The sequence below is a fragment of the Eptesicus fuscus genome, chromosome 15 (genome assembly GCF_027574615.1).
Source record: "Eptesicus fuscus isolate TK198812 chromosome 15, DD_ASM_mEF_20220401, whole genome shotgun sequence".
In the NCBI taxonomy this organism is placed as follows: Eukaryota; Metazoa; Chordata; class Mammalia; order Chiroptera; family Vespertilionidae; genus Eptesicus; species Eptesicus fuscus.
In genome coordinates this window covers 39,963,443-39,989,075 of record NC_072487.1, presented here as the reverse complement: position 1 = coordinate 39,989,075, position 25,633 = coordinate 39,963,443, and positions in this window count along the sequence as shown.

Here is a 25,633-nt window from a genome sequence, read left to right as displayed (position 1 = left end):
TTTATACGTTCTCTTTCTTTTAAAAACCATTTCTTGTCTTCAGTGATCTTCCCACAGCCTTCTGCTGCTGTGTTCATTTACTTGGGCTGCTTGAATTGCGCACTAATGATGTGTTTGCTCTCTCATTACCCTCACAGGTTCCAGCCAACTCCAATAGCACATTCTTAGGATGTTGATGCCTTTGTTTAATTCCGAATATTTCTCCTCTTAGGAGAGAGAGAGAAAGGGCAAACGAGGACGACTATCAGTTATAAGATCATAGATAATCTAGCACTCTATTGGGAAGATCATTTGTGTGAGGAAGATCCAGTAACTTTCCACTTACATCATCCATTCTCTTAAATCTTGTTCCTTCTCAACCTCCCTGCCTCCTCCACCCCCATTACACCCCTCCTTTCTATCATCCCAGAACAGAAGGTTTACATAGATTAAATGGTTGGCTTGTGAGCACTTTGATTCTTTATTTGGTTGATTTTTTAATTTTTATTTTACTATCATTCTATAGCATTCCAGAAGTATTTCATCCTAGGCACTATGCCTACAATTGGGATGGGCTACCACCAAAGGAATCTTGGTTTTGTCCTTCTCCTGAGCATAGATGACAATATAATTGTGCTTTTCTTTACAAAAAAATTTAAAAAATAAATATTTAATACAGATATTTAATAAAGATATTAGGTTGCTTCTCAGAGGGCCTTACAGCAATGGTTTACAGACGGCAGATCATCATTATTCATTAGTAGGTTGTGAAATAAATTTGGTGATTCTTGACCAGCATTATTTTTATGGATGAGAAGAATGGAGGAGAGAAGACAAAATAACAAAGAAGATCTCACATTGCAAAGGTAAGTACAATTTATTTTACAGAACTCCCATTTCAGTTATATAGCTGTAAATGGTATTTTTACTACTTTGAGTTGTGTTCTAAACTATTGAAAGCCACTGTCCCAAAGCAATCATCTTTACTCAGAATCTTCCAAAAACAACTATAACTCAAAAATAATTTATTATGGTTTAGTACACAATTCCCAATTGCTCGTTCAGATCATCCTACCATATTTTCTCCATGTGCTGAGTTGTGATTGGTTTCAGAAACAACTTTGTCTACTCAAGAGTTTCATGGGAGCATGGAATCACATTTAATTTAAGCTTTTAAATCTAAAGGAGGGCAAGAATAAAATGATTTCTTCATAGAGAATTATCCAGTTAGCTTAACTATCCTTGGTATCAATAAAAATACCCAGCATAATACCCTTATAAATAAATATTTTTTAAAAAAAAGATAATTTATTGTGATTTTAAGATCTTCAGATAAGTCACCAGCCTTTTGCTTTGGCACAAAAATAAAATATCCATTAACATTCTATATAATAAAAGCCTAATATGCAAATTGTCCCCTCAGGTGGTCGTTCAACTGGGAGTTCGACCGGGAGTTTGACCACTTGCTATGACATGTGCTGACCACCAGGGGGCAGCACGGAACATGGCGGGCGTCAGCGACGCCGCGCTGGCAGCAGGTAGCAGTGGAGGTGCTGCTGGCCCCAATGGGCTCCGATGAAAGTGCCACCATAGCGGGATGGTGGAGCAGGTGAGCTGGCGGTGCCAGGCCAAGGCGGGTGCGAGCAGGGGCCTGATCACCCCACCGATGGCAACCAGCAGAGGCGGCGGGGGGTGGTGTCGCCACCCCTGCTCCCAGGCACTGAGGGAGCCAGGCAGTCCCCCACTGATTGCCCCGCAGGCAGAATGGTGGAGCAGGTGAGGGGGTGGCACCAGGCCAAGGCTGGGTGCCAGGCGGGGATACGGGGCTATGAGGTTGGGTGCACGAGCTCGGGATGTGAGGCTGGGGTGCGAGCTGGGGCCTGATCCCGGCAGGCCACCCCAAGGGACCCCATCTGTGCACGAATTTGTGCACCAGGCCTCTAGTAGATATATAATTTGTAATCCTTCTCATAGATTAAAACTCCAAATTTCCATTTTTAATCAGGTTGGAACACTGGATTTTATTTGGCTCACCTGTGCAGTCTCCTCCTTGCCTATTGGGCTTCCTCATCACAGATCTTTTTCTCCTCTGCAGTTCACATTTTTTTTTCCCTAATCACTTTGAGAGCCTCTATAAAGTTTTTTGAAGCTGCTGTTTCCCTTTTAGGAGAAAGAAAACATCAATAGTTCTTAAAATCAAAGGCTGGAAAGGAAAGGACATCCTGTAATCCAGTGGTGGTCTCAACCGCTGCAGCCTCTGGGAGTTTGCAAAGGCTTCCCAGGGGATAGAATGGTTTGAAGGGAAACATATTAGATCCTCATCCCTCACACATTTTCTTTCCTAAAATCTATTATACTGGGACTACATTACAGTCAAGCCATCTCTTTCACAATTGTCCTCTTTCATTTTACAAGAATGTGGTACATAGGCCACTGCATCCTAACATAGGCACTTCTCCAGGATGTAAAACCCATGAGACACTGAATGAATTCAAAACACTGGTATAGGTTTGGGAAAGAGAATGACCTTAATGACCAAATGACAAATCTCTGTGTATATATCAGGTAGTTTTCAAGTCATCCTTTCAAAACACTCCACAAGCAAAATTGTGTTGTCAGATTACAGATCATTAAATATAATTTTTCAAAATACGGGTGTCCCAAAAAATATATACACACTTTTAATAATTATAAAGGCAGTGTTTATTAAAACATGCATTTCACTTTCAAAATGTTTAAGTGTGTATACATCTTTTTGGGATACCCTATATATCATGCAATTTTTGACAAATAGCACAAAAAAAGTTACAAAAAATGAGTGGCATTACTGTAACAAAATTCTATGTATCCTCGACTTCTTTTTAAAAAATATATATTTTTATTTATTTCAGAGAGGAAGGGAGAGGGAGAGAGAGATAGAAACATCAATGATGAGAGAGATTCATTGATTGGCTGCCTTCTACACACTGCACACTGGGGATCGACCCCACAACCTGGCTATGTGCCCTGACCGAGAATGGAACCATGACCTCCTGGTTCATAGGTTGATGCTCAACCACTGAGCCACAGCAGCCAGGCTATCCTTAACTTCTTAATATGTAAACCCTAGTAGATTACATCTAGTAAAAAAAAAGAAGAAGAAGAAGAAGAAGAAGAAGAAGAAGAAGAAGAAGAAGAAGAAGAAGAAAATAAAATAATAGAAAAGATGCTAAGCCCTTTTTCATTGTGGAAATAAGAAATATTTATTAATGGTAATGTGAGTTAATCAGGAAAAAATGGTTATATCCATCTCATTAAAAGATTCATTTCCAATAGAATTTCACATTTTATAGTTAACCAGTTTCAAATTTTATAAAATATTTATAATGTTTTAAGTAACTGGCTGCTATTAATGATTGTAATGATAAACCAATAACAAATAATTTAACCCTTAGAGCCTTGCAGTTACAAGAAATACAGGGTGAGGCAAAAGTAGGTTTACAGTTGTTTGTATGGCAAATAATACAATAATTTATAAATAATAATACAAGAATAAACTATGTGTTTCACATACAACTGTAAACCTACTTTTGCCACACCCTACATATTGATATTTTAATTTCAATTTACTTACATATTTTTTTTTTACATAGAATGGATCAATAAAGTCAATTAGTTAAAGACTTTCCAGTCAAAACATATATTACTGTAGAATAAATTCAGAGGGGGAAATACAATGAAAATATACTATTAAAATAGCTTGCTCACATATTTTTTACTGGATGATGATAGATATAATTCATACTAGTAGCCCGGTGCACAAAATTCATGCATGGTGGGGGGGTGGGGGGCTGGGGGGGGCATCCCTCCGCCTGGCCTGCACTCTCTCCAATCTGGGACCCCTGCGGGATCGAGCCTAAATCAGCAGTCGGACATCCCTCTCGCAATCCGGGACCGCTAGCTCCTAACCTCTTGCTTTTTAGCCTGCCTGATTGCCCCTAACCCCTCTGCCTGCCTGCCTGATTGCCCCTCACTGCTCCCCTGCCAGCCTGACCACCCCTAACTGTTCCACTGCCTGCCTGGTCACCCCTAACCGCCTCTGCCTTGGCCTTGGCCTCTGCCACTGCGGCTTTGTCCAGAAGGACGTTCGGAATGACGTTCAGAAGGTCGTTCGGCTGTCCAGTCTAATTAGCATATTACTCTTTTATTATTATAGATGATACTTATATCCCATTAGATAAATTTTAAGAAGTGTTTAAAATTTTACATGTCAAAGCTAATATCCTTTGTAGTTATTTTATCTTTTGACCAAAAGAAATATACTTAAAATATAAATTTTTCAGATAATTATGAAAAAGAAGTTTTAAAATTTTTTGAGGAAGTACACAAACAAAAATATTTAAGATCACTGAATTAGCTAACTCTCTCATATCCTACTGTCAGAAATCTGCAAGGACATCCCAATATAAGAATATTTTTTTCTTCTACAAAATCCCTTTATGAACCTTCTCCTCTATAATTTTCCTAGGAGTAAAGTGCATGCTGAATGCAGCCTCTCATCACCCAGACTAGTCTTAGTCGGCTGCTTTATTGGGTGGAGTAGTAGCTAGCAACACTGACCAGAACAAGTAGCATAAAATGAGCACTGCACCAACTTCATACTTCCAGGTGCAGTTCACTGATGAAGATTGTTAACAGTAGGAGACACTGCTATTATAATTCTTTAATTAATATTTCTTGATAACTAGGCAGTGTCTTTTGGGGAGGATATGCACCATCAACTGGAAAATTAAATGAAAAACATTTGCAATTAAAAATCAGAATTTGTTCCACTGTTCAAGATCTTGCACTGAGCATATACTAGTATATTTATTGCCTTGTCTCAAAGATTTCTTAAAAAAAAATAAAGGCAAAGAAATACATAAAGTTATTTTTCTTAATAACAAATAAAATGGACATGGGAGAACGCCAGTGGATGAGAGTTTTCAAAACTTTCTGAAGAAACAAAAGCCAAAGGAAACAAACAGAGAAAGCTACAGTTTCAGAGGGTATTTCAGCCCAAGAGGGAGCCAGGCAAAACCCCAAAGAGGCTATGGATTCAAAAGTGAAAAATGTGGCACAAACGGGGGATTACGTGGAAACCGGTGCAATGAACTGCTATTCTATCACCTTTCTCCAGGTAGAACTAAATAAAAGGGTATTTCTTTAAAAAAGAAATTGAATATATTTTTCTAGTTTCTATTTTTGTTCTCTTTTGATTTTGGAATTATCTCTTTCAATTGCAGCCAAATATTCTGATGATTTCCCCTAGTTAAACTTTAGTTAGCTTATTTACATTTCATGTTAACAAGCTTTCCACAAATGTCCAGTGATCCTTAAGTATCTGTTCTATAAGAATAAGGCAATAATAGGGCTAGGAAGAACTCCATGTGAGTGGAGTTTGCCAACTTGAAGGTTTTGCTTTTCGGTCAAACTGTTAAGGTGCCAGCTATTACACCTGGCCAGCCCTACATTTCTGAGTAAAGAGGGCTTTGCTCTAGCATCTTAATAGCTATGTTTGGAAAGTAAATTGGGGAAACTTCTAAGAATATAGCACAAGGAGATTAAGAGAGAAAAACACAAGAGTAAAGAAAAATGACAATAAGTATTTATCTAGGAGGCCCAATCTCTATCTGATATACGTTCTAGAAAGATAGGATAAAAAAATGGAAGGGAAGATTTCAAAGAAATAGAAGTCAATTTTCTAGGATTAAAGAAGAACATGGATATCTATACTGAATAAATGGGCCTCTTGAGCACATAGCTGAATGAATGGAAATGGCCCCACAACTACATCATTATGAAATTTCAGGAGATCAAGATAAATTAGAAGATCCTAAAAGCCTCAGATCACCAGAGGCCTATATTCAGCCTGACTACCAATCCTGTGTGAAGCAGAAGATATTAAGAGAAATAGAAGACTCGGAATTCTTACCTCCCAGTATACTTTATAGGTAGTAATTGAAAGATATTTCTAGGAAAATGAGAGAGTAACCTAGAAAGAAGAAAACATGGGATCCAGGAAAACGGTGAATCTAATCCAGGAGAGCAGAGAAGGGAAGTGCTGAGATGATAACTTTGCTATAGGAATAGAGCAAACTTCAGATTCTGGGATATCTCGGTGGGAAAGAGAAGGGAGAAAGCTGAAACGTTTCTATTACCTCCAACCTTTCTCATTTCATGGCACAAATAAAACATGGTGAAGTATGTCAGCGTACTGGTGTAAACTGAGGATGCTGCACACTCCTGGAAGGCCACCTGCCTGCACGCACCTTTGGGACCTCTGGCTGATCTGAGGATTGAGGAACCACAAATTTGGCTGACCTGGAACCCATTCACGAAATCAATTCTGGGGAAGCTTTGATTTCTACAGTGTGGTAAAAGCTTATAATAACTTGGTAATATAATAAAGGTAACTGGTGGCTTATTTTTTTAAAAAGGGATAGACAATGCAATCTAATTTTTGACAGGAGTAACTTCTTGGGAGTGATGCTGACTCATGCAGGGGGGAAAAATGTAATCTGGGCACACTATTTGACTGCAGCAGAAAATGTTTACATAGTGATTATATTATTTATTGATTTTTCACCTTTAGAATCAACAAGGGTATATCAAGGGAAAAGGTATAAAATGTAAATATTCTTAATGTTGACACTATTAAAAGAATGATATAGCTGCTGGAGGTTGAAAGGCTAAAAAATAGCTGAGGATATGTGGAGGAAGGACTAATGACTTTATCTTATTAATTTTAAATCAAAGAAATACTATCTATAAAGTGAGCCCCTTCCCTCAGATTTCTGCTGTCTGCCTTTAGCTAATGCGTTCCTCAAAAAAATGGACTATCAAGTTTTTCCTTCCTTGGATGTCCTTGATTGAAAGAGAGCAATGTGAAAAGAAGTACCATTTCCAAGGCACCAAAGAGTGAAAACTAAAAGCGACTGTAAATGGCACTGGGAAAATCCCTCAAAAGAGGAAAAGGCATAAGAAAAATTTCATACTTATGCAATTAGGCACTGAATAAACACTAAATACCAAGGAAGGGAAGGGAAGGAAAGAGAGAGAGAGAGAGAGAGAGAGAGAGAGAGAGAGAGAGAGAGAGAGAGAGAGAGAGAGAGACACACACACTGTGGTTTATTAAATAATAAACAAGCTTAAAAATCCCATTTGAAGATTCATGGAGAGGCTATTTAAATAGGAGAGAGGTAGAGGAGATTGGTAGTGATATAAAATAGCTAAATCCTCGTGATTCATGGCAGGAAGTCAATAGACAATGTCAAAATGTGATATATCAACTGCACCATAAGCATATTCTTTAGACATATGGAGTAACCACCAGAAGTAAAAATTGAAGAAGTTTCCTGCTGTGTCCCCAGTACCTAGAACAGTGACTGGTTGATTGTACATGTTTAATAAATACCTGCTGAAAAAATAATTTGCTGAATAATGTGCAGAAATGGGAAGGGTATGAAGAAATTTGACACTGTTGCTTACATTCATTATAAACCTTTAGTAGTTCCATTCTCTTTCCCAGCAAACAGAACTCAGATTTCTACTCCTCAGGGAATGTGATCCCATCTCTAACCATGGGGTAAATACTGATTAGCCTAAGGAATCATGGTGACCCTACACCTCTACCCAGTGATTGGATTATGGGATGTCATGTGGCCCTGTTCTGTCTAATGAAATATGAAGGGAGGATTCTTCTCCTTTCTCTCAACATTAATATATCTGAATTGATGTCTATACTATAACTATCTTACCGCCAAGAGGAAGCTAGGAAAAAACCAACATCCACAGAATGCCAGGCATGGAAAATCCAAGTCCTTAATTACATCATTGAGCATCAGTTAAACAACCCCTATCTCAGCATATCTTGTATATGAGATAAAATTTTCTTTTTGCTCCAACTTCTTGAGTTGGGGGCTACTGTTATTTATTTTCAAAGCATGAGAACAGATAAAATTCCTCCTATATTTTTATATCAATAAACATATCCCTGTGTTAATATTTATGAACATAAAAAATAAAATAAAGCTGCTCACAATTTCATCCTATTACAATAGAAGAACATTTTTAAAAATCTGACTTTAAATTGTTGTGTGCTCTAAGTTTTGGTGGCCAGATTTCAAGCTGTTATCCTCTCCTTTATTTTCACTCTGATTCTTGTCTTCCAAGACAAATTTTGCAAAAGCTCTGCCCACACCAATTTGATAACCTCAGAAATTTCACCACAAAAAATTCTAGTTGAAAGGGGACACCTTTTCCTGGAAACAAAAAGGAAAGTAGAGAACCTGGGTGCACTTGCCTATTTAGTTTCCTTATCATGACATTTATTCTTTCAACAAAGTATGAGACAAAGTCAACAACTGAGAGGGAATGGAAGAAAATGAGTGCAAGATATGAAGTGAAAGGAAAAGGCATAAAATAGTCATCTCAGGGGCTAAAGGAAATAAATGGCAGATGTAAAAGGATGTTGAATGGGATGTCGCCTATTATTTCCGAATCTCAGTGAGAGCCCAAAAGCTGAGAGAAATTGAAGGGTCTGCTAGACATTTGTATGAAGGATCTAGTAATCATCAAGTTCTATAGCCTATATAACCAAGGTCTATGAATTTATGTGGGAGGATTGTTTGGAAGGGAATTTAGATGGAAGATGGAGTTTTGAACAATTGATTTTACTGCCGTCTGCATAGATGGACAATATTAGCTTGGTCAAGCTGCAAGGAAGCCTCAAGAAAAAAAGGAAAAAAAGTAAAGCTGCAGATGCTTGTTTCCTACTTTCAACCTGCTCATGATGAGAGGGCAAGGTAAGAGCTCAGTAGCAGAACCATCCTGAAATGTGCTGATCCAGTAGGCCGTGGTGTGCACTGTTGATGGTAGGATACAAGTGGTCACTGTACAGGGGAGTCAGATATGAATATTCTTTAGTATCTTTGTTCAAGAAATCTTTGCCTCTAAGGCTGAAGGTACTCCACGTTTAAAAGGCTGCTGATGTACCTCTTGTCATGGTGGTAGTGTGGTGCAGAAACTGAGGTGTGGGTCACAAGAGTCTGCGAGCTGTAGAGCAAAGACTCCCTCTCCTGGGGGAGGGGATCACTAAAGACCTTGTTAGGAATGTCAGTAAAGACCACAGAAGAGCCAGCCCTGGAATACTTGACCTGTCGGTGGTTAACTGACAGACAGGAGAGAACTTCCACTCTTCTTAGTTACCAGTAAGTGAAAAGACCTTTCCCCGTTTTCAATTCAGTCATCCTTTCCTGATCCTCACCCTGCAAGAGCCAGAAGAAACAAAGCATGGAGGTGAAGGAGGGCAAGAGAGAAATTGAAGAGTAAGATGAAGAAACATTGAAAATACAGACCCTGCTTTTCTTCCCACTGAATATCCTCAAACCCTGGGTCAGTCTTGAGCTGGGAAAGAGGAGAAACTTTTAATGGAGTGATAAGCTCAAATTGTTCTTTAGAGTCGACAATTTTTTTTATGGTTGACAGTGGTCAGAAAGCAAGGACACTATTCCTGAGAACTCCTCACTAGGTAGGAAAGCAGAGGCTCTAGAAAAGTAAAGAGGTTTCATGCTTTGCCCCCATGGGGAGAAGCCCATTCATTAAACTTTCCATACTCAGTGAAAGCAAGTAACAGGCTTGCCAAACAACACCCATTTTGGGGTTCTAGTCACAGACTTCAAGTCAGTTTTATTATGACTAGTGACCCGGTGCATGGATTCATGCACATTGAAAGGAAATTAATTAGAAGGTGGCCTGCAGGGCGGGACTGGGCGAGAAGAGCCGGACATGCCCTGGAGCCAACCTCCCGCAGTCGGTCCCTGGGGTGGCACTGTGGCTCGAAGGGTGTCTGCAGAGTGAGCGGGGTCCTCCAGCAGGTGGGGTCCCTCAGCCTGGCTTGCAGGGATCGGGCCAAAACCAGCTCTCCAACATCCCCCGAGGAGTCCCGGAGTGTGAGGGCACTCTGCAAAGTTGCTGTTGTACAGGGTGTGGAACACAAACGCAAGTGTGCAGTAAATCAGACTCAGGGCCGATAGTGCTCCAGCAACAACATAACCCACGACCGAAGGTGGAATCACGTGGCCCTGCAAGGAATCGGGTTTCCTCCTCTCTGGTTTCGTCACCTGACGAAATGGGTGTGTCACCTGAAAACCGCCACTGCTGTCACTTCAGCTCAGCAGCTCCTGCATTGAGCGTCTGCACCCTGGTGGTCAGTACATGTCATAGCTACTGGTTGGACGGACACTTAGCATATTAGCCTTTTATATATATAGATTATATTAATATATATATTTAAGTACATACATGAACTCAAATTAGATAAGCAAAGGCTATTCAACCAATTGTTTCTTGGTGTAATGAAATGGGCTTACTTCTACAGGATTTATTGATGGCCTATCTTTATAGACAAATTCAAATGAAGAGTGGAAAAAATCTGGATAATTCAATCTCCCTCTGTACCTTGGGTCTGTTCCACACACCCAAATCCAAAATGCTTACTATAAAAAATTTGGGGTTTGAGTCATCCAAAAAACTTTCTTCAATTCCTTTATTTCCCTAGATTCCTTCTCAGTGAGAAGTGAAAGGTTGCATTGTAAATTACAATTCAAGTACATTTAAGGGCATTTTTTTCCTCTGGATACTTCTTTTCAAATGATTCCCTTTGTCTCCTGTCTCATGAGCTTCCTCGTGCAGTGTGTTCCTTTCCTCTTTCCAACTTCTGCACCTGACCCAGTGAAGTTATGAGTATTTCAGGGTGTGTTTTTTTAAGTTTTGGCTTTTATGAGCACTTATCTTCCTGCCCAGGGTCACTCACTACATTTTTAATTTGCATAAACCTGTTCTCACATTGATTAGAATTTTCACCGGCTTCTTGAAATCCACTTTCTGTACTCATAAGTGTCTTTCAAGACTTTTTAGTCTCATTTGTTGGAAACATTTGATGCAGCTTCAGAGATTTTTAAGTTTGGTTCCCTATGCTTATTAGAGAGGAGCCATTTAGCTTTTCAATCTTTTTATGTCTTTGCTACAGGAAGAAATGGCTGAGTAATTAACTTTTGAAATTGACTCGTCAGAAAGTGGAAAGACTCAATAACTATATCATCTAAAACAGCTCACTTCCCAACAGTGTGTGTGTGTGTGTGTGTGTGTGTGTGTGTACACAAGCATAGCTTGTGTATGTAAACAGGAGAGAGAATATGACAGAGACAAAGAACATCTACTTCATGTAAAGCACAATGCTGATTGCTATGGAAAACACAATGATAACTAAAAACCATCTGTACTTTTGAGGTGTTTCCAATAATTTTGGAGGCAGATATGCTCACAAACACTTAGGGGAAGCTTGAGAAGCGGGCTAGAGCAGAACTGCTGAGTGCCCTTTTCCATGAATGGCAGCACAGAAGGAGCCAAGAGTTTAGGGACAAATGGACATGACTTCAAACCCCAGCTCAACACTTCTGTGACTTCAAATCCCAGCTCAACCACTTCTGCAAGTGTTTAACATTTGCTGAGCCTCAGTTTCTTTGTCTCTAGAGGATAGCAGCAAGTAGCTCCTGGGGTGGCTATCAGGCTTAGATATGAAGTAGGTAATGTGCCTAGCCCGTGGTAGGGGCTTAATAAATAGGAGTTATTATTATGGAAATAGCCAGGAGCTGCAAGTCTGCAAATTGAGCTCTCTACAACTGTACCTAAAATGCAAAGTCACCAGTCCCTGCACCCAGATGCAAGCCTGCTTTTATTTCAAGAGGTTAGCTCCAAATCAGAATGTAGTTTTTAGGACAGGGGTTAGCTTTCAATGCTGTTTAAGCAGGTGGGTCATGTTAGAGACTTTGAGGTCCACAAAGCAGGAGAAACAAGGGGCCAACTAAAAACCCTGTAGTTTATGGTAAAATCAGCTAGCCTGTTCACATGAGAGGGAGTTCTAGGACAGTTTTCACGGTTCAGGGCGGTTTTGACATCTAGGTAGCTTCATCCATATACAGAAAACACTGGGTCTTATTTAAGGACAGCTGTATCTGTGCTGCCGAAAATGGATGTCTATGACAGACCGATGTGTGAAAAATGATAATGACCGCCTGAAGTTTTTGTTTTATAAATCCACTCACTCAGCTTCTGGTAATGGGAATATATTTTGTCTGGAAACCGTTTCTTCACTTTGTCAATCAAGATGCCCTGGCCAAGGGGAAGGCTCCTGACTCAAGCTACGAAATCAGACACTCTCCTAGGAGTTTGGATCTTGGGTGATAGTTACACAAGCATGAAACCATGCAGAGCTGATGCCTGCTTACACAGAACCCTGAAGAGACTCCACGGGTTCCTGCAACCACAGTGCCCGGAACTACTCTGATTCCTGCCCTTTCCAGAGATCTTCGCCCAGCTCTTGAACCTTTCCTTCAATTCTTCCTTGAGGAAAATGTATGCTTTAGTACATCCATGGGCTTTCTTTCGTATCCCGTACATACATATCTAATCCCTTATATTTTTTCTAATAAACCACTTTTCCTTTTAAGTTAGCCAGAGTAGACGTCTGTTGCTTTCGAAGAACCCTAAAATACAGTGATAAAGTAAAACACATTGTGTTTGTTTTATATATTTAAATTCATTTACTTTATGCATTTTTATACTAAAATTTTCTTATAATGTGCATTGTTTTTATAACTAAAAATCATTAGTAAGTTAAAAAGAAATCTAGGTAACCAGGAATGCCCTCTGAGATGGAAATAAACTTCACTTGAATCTTCTTTGCAAGTTAGGAGCAGTTTCCACTGGGAAGCGAGTTTACATTTATAGCAAACTGTTAAAGGACACCTGAGCGAAGTGAGAAGCAATACTAAAAGGGGAAAAGGACTGCCATGGGGAGGATCAAGGGTGCTAGCTACTCCAGGGTTGATTATTATTTAGGTACTAGAGGCCCAATGCACGAAATTCATGCAAGAGTAGGCTTTCCTTCCCCCGGCTGCCGGCACCGGCTTCCCTCTGGCACCCGGGACCCAGGCTTCCCTCGCAGCCCTGGCTTTGTCCAGAAGGTTGTCAGATCTAATTAGCATATTATGCTTTTATTATTATAGATGATAAGGCTAATGGATCAAGACACAACTGCCATGAAGTGATAGCTGTTATACTTACAATCCCAAGAGGAAAGGGCACCATACACCATGGGGGACTGCATGGGGAAGAACTGGGGTGGTAAGGAGGCAGAGAGAGGGGGGTGGGGTGGGGAAACTGTGGGCAAGAGCCTGTATTGTGGCTTGCATTTGAAAGGCACATTTATGGGCGAGCTGTTTCTGACTAACCCTGGAAAGAGTCAGCAAGTCCCAACCCCCAATGTCAAAGCACCATGTAGGAAATGGGCCTCTGTGATTCATCTCCAGCATGGCCAGGTTTTTTTTGGTGTTTTTTTTTTGTTTTTTACTATATTTTATTGATTTTTTACAGAGAGGAAGAGAGAGGGATAGAGAGCTAGAAACATCGATGATAGAAACATCGATCAGCTGCCTCTTGCACAACCCCTACTGGGGATGTGCCTGCAACCAAGGTACATGCCCTTGACCGGAATCGAACCTGGGACCTTTCAGTCCGCAGGCCTACGCTCTATCCACTGAGCCAAACCAGGTTTGGCCAGCATGGCCAGTTTTGATGGAAATGGTTACTGAATTTACCCCAGGCAAACAGAATGTAAGGAGGAGGGAGGGGGATGTAAGAACAAAGAACTGTGGACATGAGCCAGCATCATGGTGGAAACCCCCAAGGCGCCTGCTTCAACTAGATGGAGGGGGTAGGGGAGGGCACTTAGAAAAGGCCTCAGCCCAATTTTTTTAAATGGCCCAATGGGAGACAATAAGACCTAGGCAACGTATGAGGAAACAGGTGACCCCATAGTATTCAGCCAATGAGGAACCGGAGGAGGGACTGAATAAATAAGCTGTGTTCACTACCCCAGGTGTGCCGACACCTGCTCTTGAGAATGTATTAAAAGTCTCATTTTTGCCATACTTCTGTCTCCAAGTCCATTATTTGATTTCTGACAGGTGAGCATTTCTCACAATCAGAATTCAGAAAATAAGACATAGTTCATACACATCACAATCTAGATAACGACTATTGAATTCATGGAAGTTTTCAAAACTCTCCCTTAGGAGGTCTATAAATTTTCAAGAAAGCTAACATTTTATTCTCAGAGTAATCCTGTTCTCTGGGATTCTGCATTTTTGCATGTTGCTTCTGTTCTATAACATATAATTTGGGTTGGAGGGTGAGAATCACATTAAAAATGCTTTCTGGAAACAGCAATCTTTACTCAGATGGGTGACAGTGTTGCAAAAACGGTCACACCCTCTTGGGTCCACCATCTTGCTGGCTCCTCTCTTCTCTTCCCCTCATCATTGCCAGATTGCCTTCCACAACTCCAAATGTTTCATCTTCTCTTACACAGAGTAATTTCCTTTCCCTAGGATGCTTTTCCTCTAGCCAACCCTGGGTCCCATACACTGTCAACCAAAGTGGATTTTCCTCTTGCTAAGAGGAGTTCAGGTGCTACCTGTTATAGGTTTTCTCCATGGCTCAGATTCACATGTAACGGAGATCAGAAAGTTAAGCTTTTTGGAAAACAATATAAATGGCATCATAAGCAAGAGGAATATTTTAAGTATTTCAAGAACAGAGAAAGGATCTACGAGCAAATTGCCTTAGCCAGAGAATTTCCATGACTACACAATCCTTCACTGACTGATTCAACAAATATTTGCTGGGTGTTTACTATGTGCTAAGAGGCAATCCCCTACATGCTGGGGAATTTAAAGATAAATAGGACACAATTTGAGGAGCAAGATGTCTAGGAGGAGAGATAGATATGTAAACAGATAAGCAGAGGACTGTGCTACAAAGGAGGACGACATAAAGTTGGAGCAACTTATACGCATAAGCCCATGCTTATCCCAAATATTTGGGGCCAAGGAAGAGTACAAATGGAGGCCCATGTATCCAATGTCTAAATATTTAAAAGATATAAATCAAGCTAACTGAATGCTAAATGAAATATGTTCTACTCCTCTACTGTGACCAATAGAACTTCATAACATCTGAACAGCCAGGTCTGAGTTTGGAATTCTCAGAGTTTTGAGGCTATGGCAATACAGGGAAAGTTGGCCCATGGCTCCCAGCCAGAGACCCTTAGCATGCTCCCCTCCTTTACCTTCCCCTGATTCCTTTCTATACTAGCTCACATGCACAAGGACACCTAGGCTATGTGTTTAAGTTTCAGCCACAGATTCCACAAACAGCTATCCCTTGGTTACCACTTAGTCTAAGTAAAAAGGTGTATCCAACAGAGGTCTCCTTAGGAAGAAAGACCAAGGGAACAGAGCCATGCAGGGTCTGGAAGCAGGGTCAAGGCCATTTGGAAAGGAAATCCAGGTTCCTATTTATCAGAATATGGTCTAAAGGAGGACACATATTTGAATGAGCATTGGCTCCAGGGACTCTAGCTTATAGTACAAGGCACAGCCAGACAAGGGCTTCCATGAGGATTTCTGAAGCACAGTCACATTTTTCCTGGGTCAAAATGCAATTCTGCTTAAGCTATTTCGTCATATTGTTCTTGAGATGAATCATCCTTGAATGCATGCAAGCATTCCAGCTTTGGATATACTAGTTTTGTGCAAGGGTAGCACAAGTATGTTTATTTGATTTTCAGTCCCCATCTGAAGAAAAATCCTTGGAAAAAACGTTATTTCTAAACTTGTGAAGCACTACAATTATTTTTCCATGGTTATATAAGCTAATAAGCCACCACTAGGTAAGTAAAAATAGAAAGAAATTCTTCTTTTTGGCTGCAAATCCCAATTTAGAGCCTAATGTATAATAGGGCCATCTTCAAAGACAATGGACCATGTGTTTTCGAGCATTTCTTTCAACCAGACATTTCCTATCAACTGGCTGTTTTCATTACCACCATCTGCAGGCCAGGCTTGTCCTGGATGCATTTTCATCAGGGTCACAAGGAAATAACACAGTTCAGGTTGAGTCAAAGCACAGTGAATTCCTTCCATCTAGGTGTGTAACATCTGTTCTCCCATCTTGTATTTACCTCAATTCCTGGTTTTCTGCTTATTTGTCAGTCTTCCTTTTTATCCTTCTCTCTCAGTATCTATAGATCTTCCAGTTGCTCATCATCTCCATCAACTTCTGGCCACTTGCCATGTTTTGTTCTCTAGTATTTATGTCTTCCTGGCTTCTGTTGCTTCCCAGGCCTGATATATAGCTATTTTGGCCCCTAAGTTTCTTGTGGTTTGTGATAACCTAAACCAGTCTCACCACCTTACCCAGTTCCACTCACACATTGACTAGAGAGGAAGCAAACAAGTCATATCTTGAAGAAAAGAAACCCTCCTCCAGTCTTAATTCTCCTATTCACTTTCTTTGGAAAATTCTTCTTCCTTTTGTCTCCCTTCCCCTCTGCCCACCACACCAGATTGTCTCTTCTTAATCATCTTCCAAGTTTTTACTCAAGCATCATATCAACAGGAAAGCCTTTCTTTACAATGTCTACCTTACCCCCACCAAGTATGAGAAAACTCCTTTGTCAAATGCTCTGTTAGGACCACATTCCTTCCATCATAATACTCATACCAGATTAATATCATGCACTCACTGTGTGATTATTTGGTCATTGTCTCTCTCTCTCTCTCTCTCTATCAGACCGTGCTGTCTGTTGTCATTTATCAGATTTCACACTATTTAGGCAGTACTTGGCATATAACAATTCCTCGATAATAGTACTTGAATGAATAAAGGTGGAATGAGTAAATGAATTAATTGGCTCTTAAAATTGACAAAAGGCCCTTACTGGTTTGGCTCAGTGGATAGAGCGTCGGCCTGCAGACTGAAAGGTCCCAGGTTCGATTCCAGTCAAGGGCATGTACCTTGGTTGTGGGCATATCCCCAGTAGGAGGTGTGCAGGAGGCAGCTGATCAATGTTTCTCTCCCATCGATGTTTCTGGCTCTCTATCCCTCTCCCTTCCTCTCTGTAAAAAATCAGTAAAATATATTTTTTAAAAAATTGACAAAAGATGTTGGAGATAAACAAACTATAACCTCAACAGAGTTATTTAGCCTCTACGTGGATATTTTTAGTGTTAGGCAGTCTGTTCCATTGTTGGACAGTGTTAAAAAAATTCATTTTTCTATTAAATTTCAAATTGGCCCCCGTATAACCTTCCACCAATGCTTACAGTTCAGCCCTATTGCAACTGTGATCATAGTCTATTTCCTCTTAATGATGTTTCCTTCCAATATTTGAATACTTTTCGCATGTGCCCCCTATGTCTTTTCTTATCCAATATGAATAAAACACACTTGCTTCAGCAGTTCTTGATTTGAGATGGTTATCAGACATAACTATCCCCTCCCCAGTGTGAGCACACTCTCATGAACACAGAAACAAGATAGAAACAACAAAGCCATGAAGCAATCACATCTTCAGAATAGTAGCTTTAAGTCATTACTTTGAGACGATGAGGCTGTTTCCTTTCTTCTCGTTACAGCTTAAATTACAAAGTCATTGAACCACCAAACTGCAATATCTCCAAGAAGAATTGCACCTACAAGGTGATGAATCCACAGGACACATGGGATTTATTGCAAGTACTTTCATTGGAGTAATTTGTTGACAAATGCCCAAGAAGGAGTACAGAGTGATCAAGAATAATAAAACCTGATGGAGATCATTGCCCCAAATGCTGTCTGGGGAGAAACTGAGCCAGATTCCTTAAACAAAGGTAGGTTTTCTGTATCTGTCCCACTAGTAGTTTTTATATGTCATCCCTGGAGAAATTTCAGATGTTTGAAATCTAAACCTATATCAAAGCTGTGATTTATAAAAATAGCAAAGGGATTCTATCTATTTATCACTATTTGTTAATCCTAGCCAGCAGCTGAAAAGAATTGGAGTTTAAATCCTATTATTCTCTCATAGTTGCCACCACCCAGGCCATAATGTCAAGTTGATACAATTACTTCTGGATGAGTGAGAAGGCTGTCACATTGAGCAAACATTTCCAGTGCTCAGGAAGAGGAGACAGTTTGGTCTTCCAGGTTAAGGGAGTTACATGTCCCTCTAGTAGCTGGAAACCAAGGGTCACTCTCACAGGCCGTCCCAAAAACCAGAGGCAAAGGATCATGTCATTGCTTGGCATTAGGCTCAGGAAGTCAAGTGCCACTTAAGAGAGACTGTTGAGAGCTACTTAGTATATTTTAAGACAGTGACACTACTACTAACTTACTGTAGAATATGGTAATAAATGGAAGCCTGCAATTTGGATATAACCAAACTGCTCACTGGGGTCAGGACAATGAGGACAATAAGGACCCTGTATTTTTAAAATGGGAAAATCAGAGACAGCTGGGGCACTGACTATAAACAGGGGAAGGAATGGATTTATAAGAATCCATGACCAGAACTGACAAAAATTGAAATTGTATCATATTCTAACAAACTTCATACTACCCCATATCCAACATTTATTTATTTGTGTGTTCATTTTCTCTCTCTCTCTCTCTCTCTCTCTCTCTCTCTCTCTCTCTCTCTCTTGTCCTTTCTCTTTCTTCCTATCTATCCATCTATTTAGGAAATTTTAAACATTTATATAATTAAAAAGTCAAAACTAAATAAAAAGTTAATATACAGTATTACATTTGCAAATGTACCATAATTTATTCAATTTGTCTCTTAAGAATGAACATTTATATAGTTTTCAATATTTTATTTATACAAATGATGACAAATCTTCTGCATGTGTCTTTGTTCTTCATATCTGTAGAGTGTATCTTCTGGGTAAAATTCCCAGAGGAGAAAGTGTTTTATAAAAGGGCAAATGCATAGGAAGTGTTGTGTGAGGTAGTGCCAACTTTTTCTCCCTGTGGTTATTCTGCTTTTCACTCAAGAAAGGGGAGTGGTGAAGTAGAGGAAAGGGGTGGTGAGGGGTGGTGAGGCTGGTGTAATGTCCCTACAAGCCTCTTTGCCCTGTCCAGGCTTGCTCTGTGATTACGTCTCTATTGTGAAGAGTGTTTTCTCCTAAGTTTGCTGTTTTCAGGAGGCCTATGATTGCTAGACCTGAAAAATTGGTGATCCTATCTCGGTTCTACACTCCCAGGATTCTTCGCTCTTCCTGCAGTCTCCTCCGGGTCCTGGGCCTATACAGCGATGACAAAAAGTTCCTTAGAGCCACTGCCATCAACAAAACATGCATTTACTGGCCTATTGCTATGTGCCAAACACTGTGCTAAGCTACTCAGTGCTCCAGACTCCAACCTTTCTCACCTTCACAAAAATATTCCTTTCTCGGTCCCCTCCTCTCTATGTTCCATTACATCAATTTTTACACCGTCACTCTGACCTTCCACCCCAACCTATACCCCATTGGCTATTTGTCATCAGCATAGCAACATTGTATAACTCCCTTCACCTTTAAAAAAATAAAATAAATCCTCCTTGAGTCCTCATCTTTCTCAAGTTGAGGCTTATTTTTTGCTCCTCCTTAGCCCAACTTTTCAAAAGTGTTGTCCTCACTTCCTCACCTCCCACTGCACTAACACAGTCCATTCCAGAATATTTTTCTCTTTCAATATTTCAATATTTGGTTATTTAAAATGACTAATAAACATCACATTGCCTATTTCGGTGGATGTTCTAATCTTATCTCCATTATCCTTTGGCAACTTTCAACACTGCTGATCCTCCTCATTCTTGAACTGTTATTGGTCACTTTTAACATCACAGTGTCTGCATGCCCCCATCCCTCTTTGTGACAGTTTTTCTCATGGGAACTGCTCTATGACTTCCAAAAGTAGAGAGTTCCTGAGGACTCAGAACTAAACCATTGTACTGTCTCTCTACTCTCTAGTGGTCTCATCTATTCTTGTGGCCTTTTCAGATGATGCCCATATTTACTTTTCTCCAGCCCAGCCCTCTTCCCTGAGCTGTAGACTCTCCTGTCTTACTGGTAACTTCATAGCTCCACTTTATCATTTACCAACATCTCAATAAGCATGTACAAAATGGAACTCCAGATTCCCCTTCCTAAACCTATGTCCTCACTGAAAGGAGTTTTTAGGGGTAAAATAGGCAGGGTTTAGGAAATTTTAGGAATTAAGGGGTGCATGGGAAAACCATAGGGCTACAAAGCTGGTAGCTGCAGAAGATATACATTCACAGAATAGGAGAGCTGGAGAAGGTACATTTCCATATAATAAGGGAGCTGAGAGCTGCAGAAGGTATGCACTTACAGAATAAAAGGAAGGAAGCCCTTCATTCCGAGAGGGAAGAGGAAAGCCCAAGGGAATAGAAAAACAAAAGGGAGAAGAAGTATGGAACCTTATGTGAGATTTGAGCTTTGAAGTTGCTATAGTGACCAATCAGAGGGGATAGTGACCAATCAGAGGGGATATCAAGACACAAAGAACTGCAGCCTTTATAAACTGTGGAAAAAGGGGACTTAGTGGGACTCTCTCCCCCTCCCCACGTGGAAGTCTGTGCTTGTTTCTCAATAAATTTCCATCTTTTCCTATATCACCTTTTTCCATGGTTTCATTCTTCGACTCCACTGGACGAGGATCTGGGAATCATCCTGCCCAGAGGAACACCACGTGTTCCAGTTCAATTTTCATGTTTCATCACTACGAGGGAGCATTCTTAATTTTGCCATTTTTTAGATTCTCACATCCAATTCATTAGCATATTCTGATTGTTCTATCTTTAAAATGTTTCCCCAAGCAATTGACTCTCCCCAGCTCCTCTGCCTCCACTATAGGCTGTGGACAAAAGGGGCCACGTGCTAACCTGACAAGCTCAGGGAAGGCCTGCATGGCAGTCTTGCAAACTCTAAGACCTAAAGTAACCACAAGGATGGTCTGAAATTAGTAACCACAAGGATGGTCTGAAATTAAACCTTTAACTAAAAGCAGTTATGGTGGATAGTCACGTCTTAGCCCAGTATCTTCCCTGACAAGGTCAATCTTTACCTTAACTGAGCCTATTGTTTTGTTGTTGTTGTTGTTTTGTTTTTTGCATCTATGATAACATATCCTTGAAATGTCAGGGTAACTTGTAACTTCCCTTTTTCTGGACCCTTCAGTGCACAACCAAATGCTCTGGGCGCCAGGACAGACACCACAAATTCCTTCATTGTTATTGTTATCATGTTAATTGTTGACTGTTAACTATCCCGTACCCACCTAAGTAAAAGAAGTATCTATGATTTTACTCTTTATCCAATCCCAGAGGTTTCCCAGCTTTGCTTTCTCCCGCCTCTCTAATCTATCACAAGTGGATTTCATATAACCCATCTACATCTCCTCCTTTGATTGTAATGCATAAAAATAGGTGAAAAAACAAAACAAACAAACTGCCATTCTCTGGAGCATTGTCCCAAACCCTTGAGATTCCTGGCTCAAGTTTGGCTCAAGTAAACTCACAAGAATTCCTTAGAGGTTTGAATGTTTTTATGTTAACAAGGCCATGATCTCTTGCCTGGATAGCTGCAACATGCTATTGACTAATCTTCCCTCCTTCACTCCTGCCCCTCAATCCATGCTCCACCAAACAGCCAGAGATGTTCTCAACATAAATGACTCTCAAGTTACTGCTCATATCTCTCCATTACTACCAAGAAGTCTTCAGTAGCCTTTAATAAATTTGGAATAACCAAATGTTTAAGGCCCTGGCTTGTCTGGCCTTTTAATACTTCTCTGATGGTCATCTCATCCTATTACTATCAGCTAGGATGACTTGACTTTCTGTTACTCAGGTTCACTTAGGTTCTTCTCTTCCACTGTACAACCTAGTGTAGAACACTTATCAAGATTATAAGGCTGGAAGGCATCCTTCTGCTCATTGGTCACTATGTAGGTCACAATAGTTAGTTTCTTCTGTATTTTAAGATTCAGCTTCAATGTCACTTTTGTAAGGAAGGCTTCCCTGATCTCCTTATAAGTTCCAACTTGATTATTCTTTCATTTTCATGTTTATTTCATTTATATTGCTGTTTGCTGGGGCTTTTAGGCCACCTGCTCCCACCCTGATGTATCCTCTGGATCTACCACATTGCCTGAAAAATGGTAGGCACTGAATAATTCCTATTGAGCAAATGCATGAATGAATGGATGACTACAAACACCACAAGAGCAGGGACCATTTCTGCCTTTGTCCACTCCAGTGTCCTCATTGCTTGGCACAAGAAAGAAACTCAATAACTATGTGTTGAGTTAATTATTAAATCCCTATCTTATAGTCAAGGAAATTGAGGTTTAGCAAGTTTAAGCAACCTCCCTGACCATGCAGCCAGTGAAGAGGCAGAGCCAGGACTTAACCCCCCATGATTGACAACTCAATTCTGCAGGTATTAGCACTGGAAGGTTGGAGATTAACTTATCTAACAGCTTGATTTCCTGAAAGAAGAAAATGAAGCTGGGAATGAGGAAATGACACACCCAACTAATCTGCTCTGACCTATACTGGAGGGCCAGCTGTGAGACTAGCTTAGTAAACTTAGCTAACGTGCCTCTTGCCTTCATTTTCCTCATCTATAAAAGGAGATGGGAGGTCTGGGTGGCATCACTGAAGCATTCCTGGGTTTAGCATTCCTCTAGCTCAGAACTTCTGACTCTCAGGACGTCTGCTCCTGCCTCTTCCCCTCACCATTTCGCTCTTAATTTAAGATCAGAGAAAATTAAGTTGCATTACACATGCTTTGTTCCGTACTCCAATAAAAACATCAGAGGGAAAAAAATTTGTTTTAAATCATAAAGTTTCCCAATCTTTATGTACCTTAGGAAGAACAAGAAGTGCCCTAAAGGAAAGATAAAAGTTATATCTCTAGCTCCTAGCCACAGTTGAAAAAGTATGTCTATAATAGTCATTCAGAAGAAATATCATTATCAATTCCTGTAATGAGGCAATAAATTGGAAAAGAAAAGGGTAAAATGATGTTCACAGCAATAACTGAATATAAAATTCTTCAGTGTGTATGCAAGAAAATGAATAACCCCGCATTTCTGTGGTTTTCATTTTATTTTAACTGCTGGTGAAGAGTGACTTTGTACTGCAAGAAGACAAACCATTCTTATTTACACTCAAAATGTCAAATCCCATTTGCACTCAAAATGTCATCACCTTGCATAACTCTACCAACTTAACCTGAACAGAAAATAAAAGCTAAAAGCAGAATCTGAAGAGACCTAGAATATTAAATCTACTCTCTTTTTTTCTTCAGTCTTGATCAAACACCCCGATTTGCTGCAACCATTCCAAGATGGAAGTGTTTTGAATTCTAAAATAGCTTAGCACCAAATGTGTCATAATTATCTAAAACTATATTTAGAAAGATGAAATTTGCCATGAAATCTGAAATATACTTTAAATGTCAGTCTTATTTTTAATTAATATGCCAATCCACCTTTGCAATAATCAAGTTTTACAGTCTCCCACTGCTGGAAAATTTGGATGCTGTGTGTGTGTGTGTGTGTGTTTTAATCTCACAATTATGATAATGTGATTCTCCCACAGATTCTTCCTTCTCCTACAGATTGTCAAAGGAAATCTGATTTCATCCCAGTGGTATATTTTGTCTATAAAACAAAATGATGTGAAATAAAGTGCCTTGTCATACTGGTTGCAAGTTAACAAAATCATTTTAACACCATCACATCTACCATTCTCATGACCTGATATTTGTTGTAAGAGGGCAATATGTTACAGTGCTTTAGTCAACCACTTCTTTTTACTTAATGCTAGGGTAATAGAAATCAAGGCCCCAGATTTAAAAGAAATATGTTTTTCATTTTTTAAAGTGAACATTGAGTTTTGATCAAATACAAAATGTGTCACTCATTTCATACCTCTTTTTAGGTGTCTTCTGTGTTTTCCACTGAATTTTTGAATATTTAATATTTAATAGAAAATTTTTAAAAATAGTCATGTGGAGCCCAGAATTGTAACAATCCATTATCTTCTCAAATTGCACTGTATAAACAGAAAGCTTACCTTTCTTATCTTTATAGACTCATTTGATGAAAAAAGAGACAACAATTTGCTGGAAGTTTCACACATGTGTCTGAACTGAGCTGGAGTCTTGAGACTTTTTTGCCATTGCAAATAGCAAGATAACCGTCACAGACAAGGTAAGGTTGACATGAAAAACAAGAAAAGCGCACAATTGAGAGAGTTTAGAAACTTTTTTTTAGCAACTTGACAAAGTAATTTAGGCTTGTATTTTATATATTTCAGCTTACTAGTAATTTATTTGCAATGTACTCTAAAAAGGTATTCCTCCACAGGTTAAAAATTAAAACCAGATACTTCCCCAGAGATAGACTGAAAACCATTGTCAGAGCAAAATAACGTAGTTTACTAGTGCTTGTTACAAAAAGCCAGGTCACTAGGAATAGAGCTTACAAGCAAATCCGAAAGCATTTAGTATGTATGAGAAGCTGCTGGTGTAGGCTGTTGGGGCAATGATACTCACTTGGTTCTTGCTCAGTTGGCCTGGAATGGAACATGCAAACTTAGGACTCAGGTCTCCTGAGGCATCGTGGCATTGTCAAGAACAGGCACTCCAATCATATGGTGACACTTATCAAGATTATAAGGCTGGAAGGCATCCTTCTGCTCATTGGTCACTATGTAGGCTTCAGGTTTCTCCTTTCATGGGGCTGAATATTACCTTAAAGGAGACAACACAATATTTATTAGAAGAATATAGTGTTATTTAAAAGCACCTCATTGGAGAATGTATGCTTATAAATATACTTGTCAATCAATATCCAGTGCATATCTTATGGATGCCAGACAAGACACTAGGTGGGAAAACCTTGCCCTTGTGGAGTGTGCAGTCTAGTGCAGAAGACACATACTAAGCAGAACAAAGCAGTGTGGCTACGAGCACTAGGCCAACATCTAACAATCCTGAGGCCTGGATATGAGCATCAGGCCAGTTCCTGAATGTCAGGAGCTGCTGTTTACTTCTTTCTTGGAGGCTAAGAGATGCAGAATAACGGTGAGGGACCTCTGGACCCTGTGTAGGTTGAACTTGGCACTTCTGTTCCCAGCAGCCACTCCATGCACCGGCAGAAGAGGAAGTCGCCCTCTAGGTTTTGTTTGGAGAGGGATAAAAAGGCTTTGGCAAAACCCCTTAATTTTTCTTCACCAGAATAATGATGCCAGGTATACTATTAATAGGGATCAAAGTCTCTCACTTCCTAATGAAAGAAATGTCATCAAATTCAAATTCTCTCAGGAAACACAACACATTATTTAACCCTTACCTCTCCCAATAAAAAAGTAGTGGCCCACCGGATATGGCATATTTTGATCATCACTCCAAAAGGAAATAAAACAGAATTTATGGAGGAATCTTCAGTTCTTTCCCACACAAGCGGTGACCTAGTTCCTCTTGATAATGCCCTGTTTCCTCCCATTCACCAGAGAAGGGGCCCCCAAGAGGTTAAAATCAGGAAAAAAGGGCAATTCTGGGTCCAGATTAGTTCACTGGGAACTAGGAGGCTGAGCTCCCACCTTAGGGAGATGCAGCTCCATGCCTTCCCTCCCTGTGCTGCAGAGCTGGCAGGAAATGCAACAGGCTCG